The 6,243-nt window shown below is 37.9% G+C and overlaps 1 long non-coding RNA gene across 3 annotated transcripts; it reads left to right on the top strand.

Annotated features, from left to right (window-relative positions):
- The first annotated feature begins 314 nt into the window (after positions 1-314).
- On the top strand, positions 315-5,607 carry LOC145433360 (uncharacterized). 3 transcript variants are annotated; one of them, XR_013913086.1, is made up of 7 exons: positions 315-498; positions 1,490-1,623; positions 1,685-1,759; positions 1,817-2,000; positions 2,315-2,457; positions 4,549-4,643; positions 5,461-5,607. It is a non-coding gene; the product is annotated as an uncharacterized LOC145433360 (long non-coding RNA). The 3 variants fall into 3 exon arrangements; XR_013913085.1 differs by lacking the exon at positions 315-498 and adding an exon at positions 505-1,334; XR_013913084.1 differs by lacking the exon at positions 315-498 and adding an exon at positions 505-1,334 and having other exon boundaries at positions 1,394-1,623.
- Positions 5,608-6,243: the final 636 nt, after the last annotated feature.

Below are 6,243 nucleotides of genomic sequence, written 5' to 3'. Positions count from 1 at the left end.
CGGAACAAAGTATAAGTTACCCTACCGATAAAATATATTGACAGGGTCAAATTGATCGAAGCAATGGTGTATTGTTGCGAATGCGATCACATCACAGAAATTTTGGTGGTCATTTACTGGTACTTATGCATCTGGAAATAAGCTATCTCATATTAGTATGTAATTTATACCACTATTGAGTCCAGAAAGGGTAATAACTCATCCTCCTGGAGGTAGTTCGTTAAATATAGTAATGGTAGGTCATATCTTTTTTCCGCTTTGGAAATTTCATACAAGTATTCGGCCCAGATGACAGCAGTTGGAATTTTGTGTGATAACTTCACTCTGGTTTTCGGCGCGCAGGTTTCAAATCGTCAGACAAAAGACAGAAGCGCTCTGATAATGGCGGCTTGTAGTGCAGATATCGTTGTCGTTTTGGTTTTAGTTGCGTTCAGGGAAATCGCAGTTAATTGAGGCTAATCCAAGCATAGAAGAATACCGAAAACTGCTCTGTGCAAGGTAATTTATATATAGGCTATGCTTCTTATATAATCATAGTTAAGGACTTGTCTTGAGGTAATACGATATAACTTCATAGAACTAGTCTAGTCTTTCTGGTAATATGGTGTCCATATCATAACTTGGCGGCTATATCTGAATATAATTCTTTGATTCATATCAAACCAACTAATAAACTATAGAACTTGTGCGGCTAATCATGAGCACATTTCCTGGATATCAACTTACTCCAACCTTACTTTAAGGATTTGCTGTAAATGAATATAGGTCTTCAGGTGGGTATTAGTCGATCAATAAATCGAGCAATCATTTGCTGTTGTGCTTTTTGTTGAACAAGAACAATCGGTTGCTGTTGCTGTAATACATAAAAGCTGGAATACCGATGTAGAAGTGATCTCATTGATTCAGACTAGCTTATATCTTATGAATTGTGAATTGTGTGAAATTGTTTGTATCTATAATAGTATTGCATGGCTGGTGGTTGCGTAAGAATGCAAATAGCACGGTAAGGCTAAGAATAGAAAGCAACCATAATATGATGATCGCAATCGGTCTCTGTATAAAAGATACATATGAAATGCTAATCCAGTAATCAGTTTTAAACTCAGAATTAGTATATTGTTTTCCAAGTGGGCCTACCTTTGCCATCTACATTATCCATATGTTTTAGATGTATTGAAGGTAGCTTTTAGTGATATAATAAACGCTGCGGAGAGTATAGTGGCTTGCTCACGTCTTTGTCATTGTCTGGACTGAAAATGAAGCGCAGCGGCCAAAACGAAAACGTCAGCTGAACAAACAATTTTTGAATAATTCGGCGTCAACTGATGGTCAAGGTATACCCTTTTATTCCGTGAAATATGGTACATATATGTAAAACGTTTATAATTTGTAGATTATGTTTTTCCTGCACTGCAAGGAAGAAACATAATCCAAGTATTCAGATACAAGACATGCCAATTTCAAGAACGCGGTCATCTTATGATTCTAGCAATAAAAGTGTGGCAAGCAGGAGTGATATCAATGATGCTCGCAATGCAAGTTTGCCATCATTAAGCGAAAAGAGTGTTCAAGAATGGCATGATCCCAACATTGAATGTAACGGCCAGAGATCTAAGTCCTGCAGTAAGTTCCTAGCACTTTGATGCGTTCTGGAATTTGAGAATAAAGTCTCTCTGTTTTCCAGATGCTCCTTCATTTAAAATCATCGTTGAACTACAAAATTTTGACCATCAACAATGTGGCCTGTCATAAAGTAATGGTAAGTTTATCACATATGATGGTCAATCCAACTTTCTTGTAATCGAATCCTTTTTAGCTTGAGCATCAAAGACATAAAGTTGCAGAAAAACCAGATGATGGATTTCCTCAGACATCATATCGACAATGACTCCAAAAGACCTCAATCGAGTGCCCCAATTTTACTGGAAGATATAATTGAAGATCCCTGTGAAACCTTGTCACAGCTGGAACACCTTTGAACAACGGCAAAGTCTGAACTGGTATGTTTTTGTTTCTCATTCGAACAAAGCGATTGACAGTCTAAATCAGGGGTGTCCGCCGACACCAAGGAATCATTTTCAGACACAGCAGGGGTCCTTTTCGAAATTAGTTCTATTATCAAAAATTGAATTGCCAATGTAATTTATTGCGAAATCGCAAAGTCAACCAAGCCTTTGATTAGCGTGACCATGAAATTTATGGTGTGGATGGTTTTATCTAGAATGCCCATAAATGTTATTGTTAATTCTGGTGCAAACCATTCATGCAAGGCAGTACCATCTGTATTGTGTACCACTAATATAATGTTTTACAGGTAGCCGCTTTAATGGGAATCCGGGGTGTACAATTGCCGGAAACTGTCGGAAATATGATGACCCGCATAGCTGTAAAGAAAGTAGGAAAAACCAGTCTTAAGGGTCAAAACAACAAGAGTGACACTTGAAAAGACTATTAGACGTAAGTTATCAACGGTTATTGACGGGAATTAAACGTAATCAACGTAAAAAAAAGTTGAGCCCTAGCCTCGATTTTTCAACATTTTAATCGTTTGACGTCATATTTGGTAATACGAATACTGATGTCGTGATTTGCTAAGTTACCTACTTTAGTAGGGGGGGGGGGGTGGGGGAACTTGAGTAGGTGGGGAAATTTGAGTACATTTGACTAAAACTTCCGCTGGTCCAACATTTCTGCTTCAAATTTGTCAGTTCTGCCTTCATTCAGTAGCTCACTATGCAAGCTATAGATAAGACTAATAACCAATTTCCTTGCAGGAAAATTATAGCTTACACATGCAATTGAAAATTTGTGACGCATTTTTTCATTTTTAACACTGTTTTTCAACTTCTTAACAGGTGACATAAAAATGGTTGTTGCAAAACGATATACCACTCAAGTAGTGATAGTTGATCATACTACAGGGTATAGCTATGGATATTGTCAATGGTGGTGTGAGTAAGTTTTAATTTGAAAAATAATTTTTTGGGGTATTTTGGTTATAGTATGCCATAAGTGGCGGGTAAATTGAGTATACCATTGAATGCGGAATTTCTCTGTCCCACGATTATCAGAGGGGTTGCAAATACTCAATTGAATCTTGTTATGCAGGTTTTGTTAAATATTATAGAATACAATTGTTAAAACAGTCAAAAGATATGCCCAGGAATTATAAGAAAAAGCGAACTCCTAAATACACAACACAGCAATTGCAACAGGCAGTAAAGGAAATTAAGGTAGGAAAAAGCTGTTATAAAGGAAGTGGACTTTACCCAGTCAATGCTGACATAGTAAAAAACAAGGCAGTTGATCGTGTTCAGCATGAAATTGTCGAAGAAAGCGATGTGGTGAGAAATTTGACACAGGCTATTACGAGAGTAGTGTCACCAGCAATTTCAAAAGAAACCAGAACTGCTTTAGATAATCACAATGCGAAACGGAGACGTGTTCAGGCCAAAACTGGTGAGGTGCTGACATCGGAAGAGAGCATGGCCAGACTTCAAGAGGAGGAGACAGTAAGAAAGCTTAAGCGCAGAGGTGGAAAAACCAATAAAGTTGTGGCCAGTCATGTTGACGAGGAGGAAGAAGCCACACAATCTACAAGCAGTTCCGAGACAGACTTGAGAGGAGTAGAGGACTTGGTGGGAGTAGAGAAGGTTAGGAAAGAGGAGATCAAAGAGTTAGACTGGCTTGTTATTCAATATGGACAGAGAAAGTTTCTGGGTCAAGTAGAAAATGTGATGGGTGGAGGAGAAACACTGGAGATTAATTTTGTTCGGTACGAACAGAGCCGGCAACCAACAGGATGTATATTTTTCTATCCCTGCAACATTGATATGGAGAATATTTCATTCAATGAAGTAATTGGAAAAGTCAGAGCACCAATTCCAGGAAGAAGAGGGGTTCTCATATTTGATTTAAATGCAAACAGTTGGTAAAACATCACCATTGAATTATTTCGTTCTGCGGTTCGTTCTGAAAAAGCTTCTCTTGAACCAACCGTAGCAGATTTTGTTCCAGTTTCTTTTTTACAAACTTGTTAATATACTCAATTTTCCCATACAATGACTCATTTGGGTATAGCATGGGGATAAGGCTTACTTCTAGTGCTATTTGGACAGTATACTCAATTTTCCCACAAAATTGGGGTAAATTGAGTATACTAATTTCGAAAAAAAAAATTGCGATATTTTTCTACTCTTAGCTGATTGAATCCTCAAACTATTTGCAATCAAAAATTCAACCATACAATGTAACAAATATCAACCAACAACCTTTTTATTGGGCAGTTTATGAATATGACAGCTGCTCGAACTTGAAAATATACTCAAATTCCCCCACCCCCCCCTACTCTAGTTGTTAATGAGTTTTAGCAGAAAATATTCAGCTGCAATTGAATATATTATTGCAATATGAATATATTATTCAATAGTATATTGGAATTCTTTACCTCCAAGAGTCTCTTATATCAATGAAACTTGTTCGTTGTCTGATGTATAATATACCATGACTGGACAGTGGACATCTTCATCTAGTTATATCTCTTTTTAGGAGCATGCAGATCGGCTCATCCTGACCTCGAGATCCCAGATAAAAGAACTAAAGATCAGGTTGCAAGATCTCTAACTGTTGCTGGATCTTGCAAGGTAATTTTGTTGTTAAGTTAAGCCTGTGTGGTGTGACAGTTGTGTCTTTGATGATATTATTGAACTCTAAGTGAATTGTTGTTACCGCTCTTCTTCAGAACATTGTATATCAGTGGTCCCCCAACTTTACAAGAAAATTTACGAGACAGACCTTTACAATTTCCCTCCGCGGGTCGCATTTGTCTCGCATGGGGAGATTAAAATTTAATTTGAATAACTCTACTTTGTGTTGATTTACAAAATAATTTTAAGCAACTTCGATTTTAGTTTAGACAATACCCTGTCTAAAGATTTTTATACTCAAGGAATTTAAATTTCTGGATCGTGTGAATTTCTGGAAGGTACTACGCAGTCATAAAAATTGTCTCGCAGACCACAGTTTGGGAACCACTGCATATATTTGCTGTGTCGTGCATGGAAGGAGCGATCAATATCACATCAGCCTCTCACAGGCAACGATTACCATATTAACAATAAAATAATAATGTGGAGAACAATCTTCACCCCGTGCCCAAACTATAGGTTTTGAAATCTGTTTCCAGCAGCAGCCACTTCATGACGCCAATAGCATGAAAATCATCTCTATAATGACAGGCATTATTGAACAGGTTCTGGTGTCTCATCTTGACAGCGTAACTGCGTTGATTATATCTTCAGTGTGAAAGTAAAGGTCATGTTGCTTTTGAAAGAGGACTTCAAGTCTTTTGGTGAATGTGACTTAGACCACCATCCCACTTTACTCACAACCAAACACAGAACAACTTTTATTCTACAGTGATAATAATCAATTGTACTAATCTACTCGTTTATGTTATAGGGTGGCGATAAAGAAGATAACAGGAACAAGGCTGTCATCACAGAGTCTGACAATTCCGACAACGATTTCGAACTTATGCTTAGGCAGCAATATTTGCTGAAGTGATTGCGCAGTTCTGTGCTGATTTAATACACGAACAAAGCCATGCATGATTTGTAAAATTATCAGTCAGTCTTCCTTGATAAGGGCATTGCAGGATGTGGCAGGTCCAGGTACCTAACTAGGGTCAGGGGTCATCTAGGGTCAAGCAAGATATGATGACAATGTCATACAGGTATCATTGAAGATATCCTATATATGTGCAAATGTGTCGACAGATTTATATAAACAATACATATGACTAGATATATTTTCAAGTAGTTGAGACATATACACAATATATATGCAATATATTCTGTGTTTGCTGGGTAATTATTATCTACGGGCCCTCCCGTTTTCAAGACACTTCACTCAGCTCTACCGGTAAATCTAATTACGTGAGTAGAGAGGATAATAAATTGATAGCATAATATATATGCAATCGCCGATCTGATTGACCGATTTTATCATATAGATAATTTTCGCGCTTCGCGCTGGCTCACAATACAGTAGCCTACAGATGATTTCGTGACAAACGCGAACAACGTGATGGAGGGGTCGTTTCATCACCCTATGGGAGCCCAAGACCCACGTTTGTGGGGGCCTGACGAGGTGCTGTTTCGTTCCTGCCAACGGGTATACGCCCGAAGATGTTTAATTATTATTGAGTGGTCCTACCTTTTTAAACACACCTCACTCAGCTCT

This window comes from Botryllus schlosseri, chromosome 2, assembly GCF_051294905.1.
Source record: "Botryllus schlosseri isolate E-star chromosome 2, Bs_hap1, whole genome shotgun sequence".
Taxonomy (NCBI): Eukaryota; Metazoa; Chordata; class Ascidiacea; order Stolidobranchia; family Styelidae; genus Botryllus; species Botryllus schlosseri.
Note: the sequence above shows the minus strand (reverse complement) of the source record. Positions and strands in the feature narration are given on the sequence as shown.